At 36.0% G+C, this 16,299-nt stretch overlaps 2 protein-coding genes across 2 annotated transcripts in view; both read right to left on the bottom strand.

The window, feature by feature from the left end:
- Nucleotides 1-5,988, bottom strand: part of LOC145684158 (uncharacterized) — a 71,056-nt gene extending 65,068 nt beyond the window's left edge. Inside the window, exon 1 of the mRNA XM_081756128.1 lies at nucleotides 5,453-5,988. The gene's annotated coding sequence lies outside the window, so the exon portion shown is untranslated. The remainder of the gene's footprint in view (nucleotides 1-5,452) is intronic.
- LOC145683163 (uncharacterized) overlaps nucleotides 1-16,299 on the bottom strand; it is a 104,523-nt gene that overhangs the window by 16,214 nt on the left and 72,010 nt on the right. The window lies entirely within an intron of this gene.

Below are 16,299 nucleotides of genomic sequence, written 5' to 3'. Positions count from 1 at the left end.
ATTCTCACGCCCCGCAGCACTCCTTTCAGTGAGCAAGAATGGAATATACCTAAACCGGAGTTCGAGCTTGGGAATAGACTATAAATGTTCAATAATACTGACGTACGGGGTGAAGCTAACGTGTAAGCTGCTCCATGTTTGTAAAACAATGCACAAACAGATCCACCTGATTCAACTGGCGCATTATTAACTTGATAAATTGCATCACTGGACTGAGACAACTAGGCAATAGGATAAACGTGTTCACTAAACAGTTCACGTAATCACTAACAGAAATGAAAAACATGAAATGAAATCTTTTGAGTTTTACGTCCCACGGTTATGCCAGTTGGGCTAAAGGAGACGGTGATGATAAGTAATGAATGAAATGGTGGAATGAAGAAAGTGCGAGGAAACGGGAGAACCCCGAGAAAACCAACGCACACAGTGTGTGTCCACCACAAATTTCACTTGGCGGGGGCTGGGATCGAACCCGGGACCCCAAGCACCAGAGGTGAACGCTCCACCACTGAGCCACCGCGGCCTCTCACTAACAGAAATGAGTCCTCGGAGCGCAATCACAGGTGCTGTGAAATAATAGGAGTTTGTTGCTAACATAATCTAACAGCTGGGTCCATGTTTCAACCAAAGAAGGAGACAGTTCGGAGAATGACATTTTTGGACCTGCATCATCAATGAATACAGCAATTTCTTTCAAAGTGAAACGGACCTTTGTAGCTTTTTGAGCAACTCCGATTACTAGTGGGTTTGATCCTGTAACCTTACAGCAGCTATTCGTGTTACGAAAGTCGCTACTGGGAATGACTGTCGCAATAGGTTGTTTCAAGTGCTGGTTCAGTTCTGCACTAGCTCCGAATTCTTTCGCGATAATTCTTTTTAAGACTCGGTAATGCATTTCGCTGACATTTCTGTTCCATCCAGTAGTATTTTTCGAGGATGTTCAGGGCCATGAGTTAAGTAACCCATCATCACCTTTGATACTGCTCTTGGCGACCTAGCTAACCCACGAGTCATCTTCAGCATTTGTGACAACTAACCGCTCATCCTTTATTTGTTATCTGTCTGTTTGAAGCTCAAACAAATCTCTTATTCTGCATCACTATTGCCTGCAACATAAACACACATCTCTATTTTATCCTCTCTAACATATATTTTACGTGCTTAGATTTTTATGATTTTCTTCTCAAATTAAATATATCGTGTGAGTTGTTAAAAAATCATTTTTATATTGACTCTGGTAATGTCCAGACTATATCGTGTAACAACTTAAGCTACAAATTAGGAAAATATCCGTAATATGTACCTATTACGTATAATAATCATAGGTTAAGCATTTGCACGGTTTGAGTTTAAAATCTCGCCAGTGAATATCTAGACCTTTTGCGGAATAATAAAGGATGTATATAATATATCGCTAGGATATATATGATCTATCAAATGACCTTACTAAAAAAGATTATTAATATTATTGCCTGTCTAATCACAGTCTGCATTAATATGTGTTTTATGAAAGTTGTATGAAAGTTTCCAAAATTCACTGAAAATCTCCAAGGTTGTACCTTCCTTTAAAAATGGTAGCCCCACATGTTCTTCGAATTATCGTCTAATAGCTGTAATACCAATCTTCTCTAATGTTATTGAGGTTGTAGCAAAAGAGTAAGTCATTAACTGCTTTAAAAAATACAATATAATTAGTCAATATCAGTTTGGGTTATTGACTGGTAAATTTCTGTAACTAAAATAGACATGTTGATAATTAATATTTATAAAACATTCGAAAATATAAAAAAATAAAGAGAGGGCCGCGGGGGCTCAGTGGTAGAGCGCTGGTGCTTGGGGTTCCGGGTTCGATCTCAGTCCCCACCAACTGAACTTTGTGGTGGACAAACATTGTGTGCGTGGGTTTTCTCAGTGTTCTCCTGTTTCCTCCTAGCCTACTTTCTTCATTCCATTATTTCATTCATCACTCATCATCACACTCTTCTTTACCCTAACCGGCATAACGGTGGGACGTAAAACTCGAAGATTTTATTTCATTTTCGAAAATAAAGATTGGATGCTTGCTACTTTTTGTGATCTAAGTAAAGTGTTTGACTGTGTATACCGTCATGTTTTAATTAAAAATTAAAAGCTTATAGATTTCAGCATAACAGTTTCAATTTCTCCAAAACATACTTAGAAGGTCGAACACAGAGTGTCTATGTGAATGAGGACTTCTCACAAGTAGCTGAATTAGAATAATACGCACCTCAGGGATCTGTTTTAGAACCATAATTTTCATTTTAATGATAAATGATCTAACATTAAGTATTGAAGCAAAATCTATCCTGTACGCTGGTGAGACAACTTTTCTGAACACAGCTAATAATTTGACTGACCTAGAAGAGCATACACTGATGCGAACCAGAGAAAGGTTAGGAAATATATATATAAACCCCATGCCGTAAACGTCGCCAACACCTAGTGGCCCACTTGTCGGTAAATGTCGATTGTCGCTATAGCGACGCGTCGAAGGATTGCCACTAGTGTGCCACTGGTGGCAGGGTTTCGTCGAGTCGAAAGAGATATCTAGACTAGGGATATTGGAGTTATCATCGCGTAACAGCGAGGATTTCATTTTGGTTTGCGCTTCTTCGATTAATCGCGAAGGGAAAAACACGAACTATCGCCAGTCATATGCATGCAGTTATTATTATATATTACTTTTCTTGAAGAATTGATGCTAAAGTGAGCCACGGGGGTCAAGAGTAACCTGTGCCTCTACATCATGAAGTGAAAAATGTTGAGATGAGTGCGTAAAATTGTATGAATTTAGATGACAACTGTACCCGATCATTTGAAACTAAATATGGGAGAATTATAAAATAAAGAAAATACAAGCGCGTCATATTGTTATAAAATTACATGGCGAACGGACTGTTATCTAATTACAAACGGTTATCGTCGAATATACACGCTTACAGGAGCATTCTGATTAGCTAAATTAAAAATACGTCAACGATTTATGCCTCTACAAGCGATCTTTCCTCCATCGCCTCCGTGGCCAAGTTGAAAGAGCACGCGGCTAGTAATCCAAAGGTTGGTGGTTCACGCCTCTCTGGGGCGCGTATTTTTTTATTATTACTTTTTTTAGTGTTTTAGGCACTCCTCAATGTAACAAATTAGGCATATAGGCGATTTAACATTTTGGGGGAGTAATGTTGTTTATCATTGGCGTTTCGTCGCGTCTCTGCCGCTGGAGGTATAATTTTCAAAACGGAAGTGGGGCAACCACGGATCGTCACTACGGGACCGCCAATTTTCGGCGAGATATCTCTAGTTGTTCATCGGTGGTCCACCGACGCTTACGGCATGGGGAATATATATATATATATATTAAGTTATGAAAGTTGCTAATGTAATGTAATGTTAAAGCACGCATGTATAATCCCTTGACGATGTCCATTGCCTAATCATAGGCTTAACGACAAGAAAAATATTCTATTCTATTCTATTCTATTCTATTCTATCTGGCTGTAAGAGCAAAAAAAGAAACTCAATATTTCCGTAATGGAACATGGGACATGTAGTCATATAAATTAAATTTATTTTAATCTACATTTTCTGACTAGAGGAGGACAAAGCAATTTTTTGAGAATTATAAATGTTTTCGAAAATTAAAAAATATCTCGTTTCTAAAATTTGTTGTGCTGTAACTCTATATATTAATACTTCTCACATTTCCTACATAACTGTTCTTTTGTACATAAAGAAAAAGTTTATGCACATCATTTGAAAGAAACATTGAAATATTATTATTCCATCACTAACTTCCTTCTTATTGTCCTTCAAAAGTTTTGCGACAGGCGACATAAGAATACTCCACTTAGCATGGATGGAATTTACGGAAACCACCACAATTAACTGTTTACAAAATTAAATAATTTCAAGATTAGCGACTGGCATTTGCTATAAAAATACTACAAAGAAAAAAGACACAAACCAGGCTGTGCTTGGTGGTCACTAGAAAACGCGAATAAGTTCAGGACGAATCTAGTGCGTGCGAACGGAGCAGGTGTGTCAGCAATTGTGAGTTTGCACGAAAGCAAAAATTCGGTTTAAGTTTAGATGTGCTCCTCCAGTTTCAAACCTACAGAAAAGCAGTTAAAACATAAAAAAATTTTAATGTGTTAAGTTAGTTTAGGCTAGGTTACGTTGACCAGTAAGACTTTAGATTAGAATACTGACTGGAACAGGTTTTCATAGAAGCTTTAATTATTACTTAAGCTCAGTAATCTGTGTTTTTCATTTAAAAAATTAATAGATTCTTTTCATTATTCTTATAAAATTATGTAAAACTAATTGCGGAAATATCATATTGGACTTTCCAATTCGCCATCCTATACGAGTTGAGTTAATTTTGGGATTAACGTCCCTTTCAGCAGCAAGGCTATATAAGACGCGCTTTCCTGTATGACTACCATGCTGCTTAATCATTGAAATCTTCCATGTCTTGCAAATAGTACCCACTTGTACATATCTTTCCTTGCATTAAACGTAACTTAACACATAAACATTACTAACTCTAAAGCATAATTTCTTACCCCATTTCTCCTCTAAATTCTCCGACTTTCTATAAAAAAAACAGAGTGGCAACTCTAAACTTAACCCAGAAGTTGGGACTTCAAATGAATTTTTGGAATTGATACGAGTACCTATAGCATTTTTACTGGTTTCAGACCAATAAGGCTACATTGGTAAACATAGAATATAGCTTTTGCACACTGTACATATATGTTCCGTCGAAGGAAAATAATAACTAATAGTCATCTTTCTTATGAACTTGCTCATTTTAACCGTCATAAAGCACTTGTAATGATTTTACACTACTAACTCTACACATATAAATAAACACAAGATACAGTCGTAATGCTATTTAATTGTGAGGCCCGTTGAAATTTCTCTTTCATGCAGAGTATTGAATTTTTCCTACAATTTATGTAAAATGTGGTGTGTTTAAACTTGACCAACACCCTTGTGTAACAACTACATAGAAAAAGGATGATGATAAACTACATTTAAGTAGAAAGTACCTGGTGGGGAAGAAATATAGGTGTGGAACAGGAAGGTTAGGGATCCGAAAGCACTAATATTGAACTACATTAATACTATAAAATAACTGTAATTAGTATTTGTAATACTAGTAAATAAAATTTCATAAAGGATGCAATGGCGACCATATAAAATTTCATATATGGTCTTAGTTTAAAAGAATATTTCTACCCTCTTACTTTAATTACAGTAACGATGCTTACCTTAATTCCTGGCACAATATAAATTGTACAAATTGACAATATGTCGGCAGTAAGAAAATGATGAGGATATATCAACTTCGGTAAATCACATCTCTGTGCTCTTATTTAAACGTAGTTTTTTTGCCAATTTAGCACTGGTATCCTAATTCTACACTTACCATTTTATCATATTCGTGCATAATAATGTTCCTTAAATACTTGATGAATTTTTATTTTAGTTTATAAACTGTTAGAGAGGTGAAACGAATCATATTTATAATGCTAATAAAAGTGCAAACAGGTAAATTACACTCATCACTGTAATATATGTAAGTCTTCTGACTTAAAAGAAATAATTTACATATATGACATCAAATATTCTTAAACAAAATTGAGAACCATTGTTTCAGAGGTAAAATCTTTCAATACGAAAAGTATTGCCTTGCACTTTCCTTTGTTTTTTTCACTTTTTATTGCTTATTCCACGATTCCTCATTACTTTTACTAATTTATTTTGAACGGTGCATACACAGGTCCGACGCATCAGTAAGGTCGCGCCTTCATAGCTTCCCAATGCGATTGCGAATGCGAATTCATGTGCCTCTACTAGATCCGAAGTTTTACGAATGTGAATCAAGTTGTAATGTCTTTCATAGCTTCAATGTGAAATATTTCTGTTTGCAAATTCGTACCTTAAAGTTTTGTGAGCACGAAGAAGACGAATGTGGATAAATGACACATACACAAACACACAAACACACACACACACACACACACACACGCGATATATATCAAGAATTGAGGAGGGAGAATTTAACTTATTGCCTCAGCTAGAGCAACAAGAAAAGAATTTTTTTTTTGAATATTTTAGAATGACACCTGCAACCAGTGGCGTGTGGTGACTTTTCTCACAGGGAACTAGGTTCGAAGAGAATGTGTGCTGTACAGTGGGGGTCCTGACTAGTATTGTTGACGCCAGATACCACAATGTATATGTTTCTGTAAACGCTTCTTCTACCAAGCCTCTTTCTTTCAAGAAATGGATAATTTCAGTCAAAGTTTTATTCGAAAAATCTAAGTGTCTGTAAACCTATATTAATTCACTCCGCAAATTGTTAAAATTAAAAATAAAAAAAACTGTAACTTGATTTAAGGGTCAAAAACAAACAATCAGGAAATCGAGATTTGAAGCACTGAAAATTCTTTAAATCTAATAGCTCAAGAAATTGTAACTCAATGTGATCTTGAAATTTCACTTCCATTTGTCCAATCACAGTATCAATAATGTCATTGAAGAGACGCACATATTTAATTTTTGGATCTATTGAGTCATCTACTTTAGTCTACGTCTTTTATTAGAAGGTTCCCGTTGTCATCTAATTCTACTTTTCTATAGGTCTCTTCAAAATCCAGGGTTTTACTTTAAAGAATGGTGGATAGTATATCCGTGCGCGAAAAAAAATGACTGAAAACTTTTAGTAGAAATGCAAAATCGAAATCCTTCAATGATAACTCACACATTTTTTTGTAGTCATGAAAGCTTCGGTGTCGCAATTATTTGAATTCTCTACAATGTTCTCAGAACACCGTAAGAGTTGTATTTGATTTTCATTTACTACATTCACATTGTAATTCCATCTTATATTGGAAACTGTTGGAAATCACTTAGCTACTTCTGATTCAGCAAGCGCGTTACAGCGTTTCGATGAATATGAAAAGAAATTTGGACTGCCAATTATTCTAAAAAAAAAAATATATATATATATTTTACATTCCTTGATGTGATTAACAGACTGTGGATCAACGACATTGAGTCTGTGAGCATAGCAGTTTATGGTGAGTGCACTCAAACACCTTTTCACAAAAGATTGTAAACGGTTCAAATGTCCAGAAAATGTGGCAGCTCCATCCATAGTCTAGTGCTACAAGCTTTTGCTTACATTTAAAGTGAGAGAGGACTTAAAAAGCATGCTCACTTAGACAGAGGCGGATCCAGGACCGACTTCTTTGAGGGGGACGATGGGTTGTTATACTGCTACTTTTAAGAGCTCCAAACTTTGGTATGGGTTTTATATATATATAAAGTAAGAAAGTTTCCTCTTCTGCGGAGGGCGATCGCCCTGCTCGCCTTCCGTGGATTCGCCCATGCACTTTGAGCAATCGAAGTGCAATCACTAGTAACATCTGCAAAACAAATAAATCTTTCATGAATATTGTCGTCTTTCACGTACCGATTGAATGTTGAGAGATCCTTTCAATGTCCGTTGGTTTGTCCAACATTATTGCTGTAAAAAGTGTATTGTTTATTTCTGGCTTAATTTTATCCAGAATTACGTCACCAACACATTTAATAATATAATTCTGAATCCTGCTTGATATTCCTTTAATCACTCCTGTGCTGTGAAGATGACAATTCAACATGGGCCTTCCTCTGGCTCACGAAAATGTATACGTAATATAGCAAACCACGTATATTAAATACCAGACGCAACATAGCATGCATGGAGATGGGCCCCTCCCTAGAATATTTTCTTCGGGCGCCCCTGCAAGTCCATTTAGTATCTTACTTAAAAAGTAACTGAATGATATCAATATAGTTTCCCTAATTGACAGAATCTTCCTGTTCGTTATGACCTCTAAATGATAGCTCTTGTTTAGCCATAAAACAAGAGGCATAAATCAATCGGTTCATTAGGTCAAGGTTTGAATCAACTTCTGCATTGCTCGCTCAATTGAAAATCAATTCTGGTTTCCCGAAAGTTTTCAATTTAGTTATTGTGGACAGGTGTGTGTAACACTTTTCGTGGCGCAACTTGGGTTTGTAAAAATTGTTCATGTCACAAAAGCCATCATTATTCCACACGTCCTTTTCTATGTGGAACAGAATACAAGGCCAGCAGTTTTTTTTTTTGTCTTACATGCAGTTAACTATTTTGAAGAAGCGAAATAATCCGTTTTGATATTATGTATATAATCTTTCATTTTTGTCTGAATGGAAATGCTTAAAGTTGTTCTACCACTGGTTATTATTTGTTGCTTTTCTTGAAAATTAAGGAATCCAAATGATACCATGAATAATTGATCCAGAATATAACACTGAAACGGCCAATCCCCACCCCTACTGTCCCCTACCAATTGAAGTAATATCACTGCTTGCGCCATCGCTTTGCTGCAAGGGACTCGATTTCTCAAAGGAGTCCCCTTCGATACTTTCTTCTTTGAGTTATTTTCAAAATATATTTATAATCTAAAAAGTTCACACTTCTGTAGATCTCTTAAAGTGTCAAGATTAATACTGTAAATTTAATTGCGTTAAAACTATTAACTGTAAAAAGCAAACGAGCATTAAATTCGCTTACGACAGAACGCCCGTGCTTAGAGCTTAGACAGCATAATATGAGGACTAGCTGGCTGGACCCTGTTCCCTTTCCCGAGAAAAGCCGATTAAAACCCGAGCGTTTCCGATCTCCACCTCGCTGTCGCATCCAGCACACGGGCGCTGACTAAAGTTGTCAGAACAATTGAAATAGTGTTATTTTTACGAAAATTGAGAAATACAAACGATGTTTTCGTTTTCTTTGGTATATATTTATCACAAAATGCTTTAATTAAAATACCAGGGGACTAGCCTAGTCCCCTTGACGGCACGCCGCTGCCTGCAACATTCTATTACATACTTCACAAAGTCTCACCTGCACTTGAAAAACATTTCAATTTTCGATAGTGCCTTTCTGCGAAGAATCGTTTGGTTTTGACAATAAGGTAAGAAGCGATTATATTTTTCTTGTATCTATTAATATACCATCAGTTTTGTTTGTTAAATGAATATATAATTAATTCAGATCTTCTGTATATATATTCAAATTCATATACGGAAACATAGCTACAATTTAAATCAAATTATGTAGATGTTACAAATTGTGGCAATTTTTTAAATGTTCATAAATTGCCAACTACACACTATTCATTCCCTCTATTTGTAAGTATACATGAAAATATGATGTAATCAGAGCGGCTCGTAAGGGAAGTCACGTCGGTAAAAAAAATAATTTTATTGTTTCGAACTAGACCTAATACAGTCGTTCGTATACAGTTAGTACGGCAAACTATCTTCTTTCCTTTTGTTTGAATCGATAAAACTTTAATTTTTGTCGATATGACTTCCCTCAGGTGTTAACTCTGAATATAATATAATATAATATAATATAGTAATACAGTTTGTAAAAAAATAACTGCATCACTTGCTAAAAATATGGCAGGATATTTAAAGAATAACATCAGTTACTTTTAGTAGTGATGTGCATCAGTGACGACGCCAGCTTTAAGTTCTTAGGGGGGCAAAGGAGGAGCAGATACATTTTCGGGGGGGGGGCGGCTATTTGCCATACCAAAAATGACATATTTATTACGTTTGACTTATTTTACATTACATTGTGTATTTCGTTGCTGTTTTTATATTAGACCTAATATGATTATAAATTAAACTTATTTCAAGTAAAATTTGTAACTAACAAATAAGTAACGTCAGCACATGAAATATTTTTCAATGACATTTTTGAAGCCTAAACATAAATTGAATTACTTTCGCGTATGCTACAAGTAAGACATTCGTCTAGTACTATATGCTACGTATCTCTCTCTCTCTCTTTATATATATATATATATATATATATATAGAGAGAGAGAGAGAGAGAGAGAGAATGGGAATTTACGAGGAACTGCTGAAAATGTCATAGTCCAATCCAGAAGAGGTGTAGGTACTAGGTAGAAAAATGAAACCGTAATTTAGAAAAAAAAATATCTCTGTATGTACAAATGCAAATTTTCATATTAATAATGAAATTCTTATTCTTTCTCAGGCCTCTGAAGTGATTATGTGTGCCCAAACAGCAAAATTTCACGAACATCCATATCCTGTTATAACATTTTTGTTCCACCAAGGAAAGTCACCGAAGTAAATTAATTAGGAAATCAGTGAAACGCTACGGGACTCTCCTCTGTTATATATAGTGGTGAAGAAGTGATTTAGCATAAACGTGGCGATTTCTCAACAAATTATGCTTTACATCCAGGATGATTAAAAGCAATGACTCTTCCCGAAATCATGGATGCAATTTGTGACATTATTCTTGAAATTTGCAGGATTTCAGCCAGTGGTGGATATAGCCCGGGGCCGGAGGGCCTAGGCCACCCCAGTTTCTAAGTGACAAAAATAATTTATATAGTTTTTAAAGTGTATAGTAAACTCACGATATACTTGTTATAGTCTGAGATCTGGCTGCACCCCGCTTTCTCAGTTTTTACCTTCTCAGCAAACTTTGTGTCAGAGATTCTTAGCATTTCTTTGGAACTCGTCGGTAGCATAAGTCAGAATGGTTTCTGTATGCGCATAACGGGTTTCCAAAAAATCTGTCAGGAGAATGAAACAGTGGCGGCATTAAGAGAAGTCTTCTTCCAATTTGACTGTAATGCTGATCAATTTCGCTCACGAATAGTAACCATAGATGAAATATAGTTGTACCACTATGATCCTGAAAAGAAACAACAGTCAATGGAGTAGTAGCACTCATTCCTCCCTCGACCCAAGAAGTTCAAGACACAGAAGTAGTCCGCAACGGTCAGATAATTAATCCAGAATCTCTACATTACTTACAAAACTGAAAGAAAAATTTAAAGTTCAACGCCGCGGAAAATGAAAAGAAAGGAATTCTGTTCCTTCAGGAGAATACACCTGTCCATCAAGCCCCTGCGAACGCAACTGACGTTGCATAATCTAGGATCTCAATCTCTAGATCATCATTCTTATTCCGCAGATTTAGCTCCGTCTATCTATTACGTGTACTTATTTCCCAAACTTAATTAACACTTGAAAGGACCCCATTTTAGATCTGATAGGGATAGTGCTACGAACAGTGGTGCGAGCAAATCTTCAGATTTTTAAACTTTTCTGCAAAAACTGGAGCACTGTACGAGGTAGTATATTGACTCTTGGGGGAAGTGTTGCAGAAGTAAAACTTCACCATTCCACATGCACTCCTTCTGGGTTGGGCTACGAATTTTTCAGCAGTTCCTAGTCAATATGGTAGACGTCACGCTAGTACTTTGAAACAAAATAAGTAAGGGAGCACTAGTATATACCAATTACTAACGAAAGATCAGCACTCTGACAATACGTTTTATTGGGAATCAGTTTAATCCTATAAATTTATTATTATCATTTGCAGGAAGGGAAAAGACAACTCTTTTTATCCCCTTTAAAAAATTAAGCCCTGGTAATTGCAAACTAAGCTATTATAAGCACATCCTCTGAATATTGAAAGCCGAGAATAATGTTTCAGAAAAAAGAAGTATAGAACCTTTAAATAAAACAAAATATGAAACTGAAAACTTCAAACCTGGATAAATACAAATAAGTTACGCAACTGGTTCTACCTCTCTTTTGTTCCCAATAGAAGTTGATCCAATGAGAAGAAAACAAGTCTACCAAATCTACTATTGTTCGCTAGGCACAATAATTAAAAATCATAAGAAAGAAGTATAACTACAATTTACCTCAAAAGGCGCTAAATTAGAAAACAGAAATATGCGTGCATACCCAGACGCTCAAAGAAGAAAGCTTGAGGAGTAATCTGCTACATAGTAAATGAATGGAAAGTAGACTACAATTTGACAATGAGATTGGTTATGATACTGATATAAAATACTACATGTAGAATGTTGAAAGATTGTAGGAGTCTGGGGGGGGGCAGTCTAGGTGGCAGTCAGGGGGGCAGAAGTAGCTACTAGGGGGGCGCTCGCCCCCCTTGCCCCCCCTCTGGCGTCGTCGCTGATGTGCATTCATATTTTTCATAAAAGCAAATCTCGTGTGGTTCTCTTACACAGTCTTTTGTTTTGTTGCTTTTTGTTTCCTCTTTTTGTCACCAGGTGGGTCTGTTGTTGGCTAGTGTCGCTGAAAAACTGCGTATGCAGCTCGGGTGCAGATTGAAGTGATGCACATTGTTCTTATCGCGTGATTATTTGCCTGATTTGTGTTTGCTTTTATAGTGTTCTGAAGTTTATAAATATATAAGCAGTGTATTTAATGCGAATAGATTGTTATTGATTTGCCGAATCTTGAGCTTGAAAGACAGTTCACCTCGCAAGCCAGGACAAATATTGGTCCTACACAAGGAAGGAGTAAGTCAAAGAGAAATTGGTAGAAAAGTTAACGTTCATCAGTCTACAATGCCAAGAATCATTAAGAAACAGCTAGAATTTGGACACTGTTCGCTTAGAAACAGTTGTGGAAGGAAGAAGAAAACATCTGCGAGGGTTGATCGAAAATTGAAGTCACTAGCGTTGCAGAAAAGTAGCATCTGGTTGCATAAATGGAAATAGAGTTAGGTATTATAGTGAGCCATTCAACAGTAAAGTCTAGACTGAAGTCTTTTGGATTTGAAAAGAAAAAGCCGTGAAGAAAACCGCAACTGACAAAGAAACATAAGAATGCAAGGAACATTTTTCTACAAAGGTACGGGGAAAGGACAAAGGAAGACTGGGATAGTGTGATTTTTTTTCGGACGAAAAGAAGTTTAATATTGTTGGAAACGATGCTGGAGTGAAGCTTTAGATGCGAAGGGGGAAGGAGTTATATGATAATTGTATATCTGAGACACAGAAGTTCTCGGCAAGTGTTATGATGTGGGGTTGCTTAACATCGAGAGGAACTGGAAAAATTGAAATTCGTAATGATTCAGTTAACAGCGAAAAGTACATACAAATTCTTGATCATAAATTAATTCCAACAACTAGGACTTATTTTACAGGGACAAATCTGAACAAATTCTACTTTCAGAATGACAATGCCTCATGCCATCGATCTCGTTCAGTCAATAATTGGTGTAAGGAGATGGATATAGAGAGAATCTGGTGGCCTCCTAATTCAACAGATTTAAATCCTATCGAAAACCTGTGGCATATTATGAACAAGAAACTGCGGAAAAGGTGTTTTGAAAACAGGAACCAACTAATGGCAGCAATTGTACATACTTGGTACCATAATTTAGACATGTTAACAAGGCGTAATCTTGTTCACAGTATGCCCAGAAGAATTCAGGCTGTCAGGAACGCTAAAGGAAACCATACAAAATATTAAACGAAGGACAGTATTAAAAATGATGATATGGTGTTATTTAGTCTCTTGGAAATCAAGAAAAAAAAATCTTGCTAAATGTTACCTTATAAAGTAATTTTTCAATTAGTTTCTTGCAAAGTATTTTTGTAATATACTGTGTGTGTTCTAGGGGTACTTCATTTTACATTAATTTTGTGAATAATTGTAGACAAAATGTGTTTGAACTAATTTAGCAGTTACAATAAACATCCAGTAACATGCTGGTTAAATTTTAAATGTGTTATGCTGTATCATACAATTTACATGACCCAAATAAGAAAATTTATTGCCATAAATCTAAGTGATGCAGTTTTTTTTTTTTTTTTTTTTTTTTTTTTACAAACTGTATATGCAAGGGGTCTATTTCAATTTATACAAGTATTATATTGGCTGTTTTGTACTTTTGAAACCATTTCCTCCTGGAATTTAATTCACCTTAAAAAATGCATACAAATTTATCAGCAACATAAGATGAAGTAGTAGACAATAGAATAACAATGTAATTCTTCCACTTTCTCTGAAATTTATATTTAAATAAAAAGAAACATGGTAATTAGGAATAATTCCGAGTGATAATATTTGATATTTTTGGATTCTGAAACCACTAGCGCAAAGTTACATAATATGTTGAACTTGTCTCATCACTTTGATAGATCAGTCCTTCTGATGTATGAGATAACTCGCTTGGCGATGCAGATGTAGAACGTGATGGCGGTATTGAAGAAACGGTTTCCTCCAATTGTTGTTCATCAATAAAAACTTCAAGTTTAGAGCGTACGGCGAGCTTCCTATGTGTTGGGACTGATTTTAAAAATGGGTGCAAACTCATTAAAAACTGGTAATCACTGTCATTGTGCATAGCATTATTTTCCAGATACATCTTTTTTTCTTCCAACGCCAATAGTTTTTCACTGAAGTCGGATAACCGTTTTGTAGAAACTGTCTTCTTAAAGCGCTTGGTCCAACTGGCTACATCAGTATTTTCATGGGATGGTCCCGGTAACAGTAATTCGTCTGGAACAGTCTCATCTGTGGTGGCAATTGCCTGCTGTACCTCCGAAGGCGGTAATGGTTCTAATGTTCCAAAGGAATATTCCCTGAGGAAACTCTTGGTATCATTGTTTCAGAGAGAAACATTAAAGATTTAAAAATGAGGCCAGGATGATGCCGATTGTGAACTAGCTGCGTTTTCCGTACGACCTGACTTCTTTCTCTTTAATTACTTCCTAAATGTGTCCCGTAATTCTCTCCATCTGGCTCTCAACTTCCCCTCTGAAAATATTAAACATGTATTATTTAGTATTTTTAGTCTCTCAAATAATGAAGCATAACACACTGTTAAATTTATAAACTTTGTTTAGTCTCTAAACAGCCCTAACCCCTTCCTAATAAAAATCTCGTCTGGCCCAAACACTTGGGGGGCTAATGTGAAGTTGGTCCCTCAAACTTTGTGAGGCTGTAGCTTTGTTTCCAGAGTAGCCCAAACGCGAAAAGTTGCTAGCCCAAACAGCCCAAATGAAGTACTTTCTGTCCCAATAAAGATCTCGTGTAGCCCAAACTTTTGGGGGGCCAACTTCACACACGCATCGCTAATAGATAATCGTATAACTTGTAAGATTCTGAGAGCACAATTAGAATGTTTCACACCCAATTGTCCATTATCAAAATACACGATCAAGAATAATCACGTAACTCCTGCCGTTAACTAAAATATTTGCAATTAAAAATGGGACTCTTTGGGAAGAGCGTTACTTTGAACTTTTATTAAATACAGCTCAATAATATTTAGTCTACACAGCTTAATAGGAATAGGGGAAAGTGAGGTACAGTGAGACATTTTTTTCCGTAGTTAATCTCTTGTATTATATCAGATATTAAAATGAAACAGAAACTGAACAGAAGGTTGGAGTTTAGGCTATCATACAATATTGGTTATTTTGGTTTACTTCTCCATAAAATATGACAACGTTTACCTCCGGTGCTTGGGGTGCCTGGTTCGATCCCCGCTTGCGCCGTGTGGACTTTGTGGTGGAAAAACACCGTGCTCATGGGTTTTCTCTGGATTCTCCGGTTTCCTGCCACTTTCTTCATTCCACCATTTCATTCATTTCTCATCATCACCGTCTCTTTTAGCCTAACCGGCATAACCGTGGGACGTAAAACTCAAAGATTTCATTTCATATTTCAAAATTTGTCTCACTGTACCCCACTATTGGAGCAGAGTGAGACATACACATACTAAAATGTTTCGTTCTCTATTACGACGTTCAGCGCATATTCAAAAGATGAAAATTAACAGAAGATGATAATTATGACATTTGACGTTTAGTTTTACAATGTGGTAGCGGTTATGCTAACTTCAGTTTGATGTCATTTGCGTTTACAGTTGTAATATCCTGAACAACTGGAAAAATAAATTTTTCGTTCATTTTTCCACTTTTTCACAGAAAGCTAATATACTTTCAGGATCTTCCCAATATAATAAGTTTCCTTTTTACAGTGAAATTCTACCAGAACATAATCATCTTCATTTATGCTTCTATGGTACTTTAAAATCATCTGGGCCAATTTTGAGTAATAATTCAATTTCTTCATCTGATTAGGACAATGCGACAAATTCTTCCTCTACACCTGGATTCACTTCATAGTCATAAAGGCGTCTTTTTTAATTTTGTACTCTTCCTTGATGTTTTTTCTCAGCCAATAATTCCTTCTCGGGACACATCTCTATTGTGTTTGAAGGAAGCGCCTCACTGTACCCCAATAGCATATTATCAATGTCAATCGTATTTTCTCGGAACCACAAAAATGTTTAACTATTAAAAATATTGTGATAAATATCGACAAATAATAAAACATCTCATCCTCTGAAAA

The sequence above is a fragment of the Thermobia domestica genome, chromosome 4, assembly GCF_964235325.1.
Source record: "Thermobia domestica chromosome 4, izTheDome1.hap1.1, whole genome shotgun sequence".
Lineage (NCBI taxonomy): Eukaryota > Metazoa > Arthropoda > Insecta > Zygentoma > Lepismatidae > Thermobia > Thermobia domestica.
The sequence above is the reverse complement of the archived record's forward strand: the minus strand, read 5'-3'. Positions and strand labels throughout refer to the sequence as shown.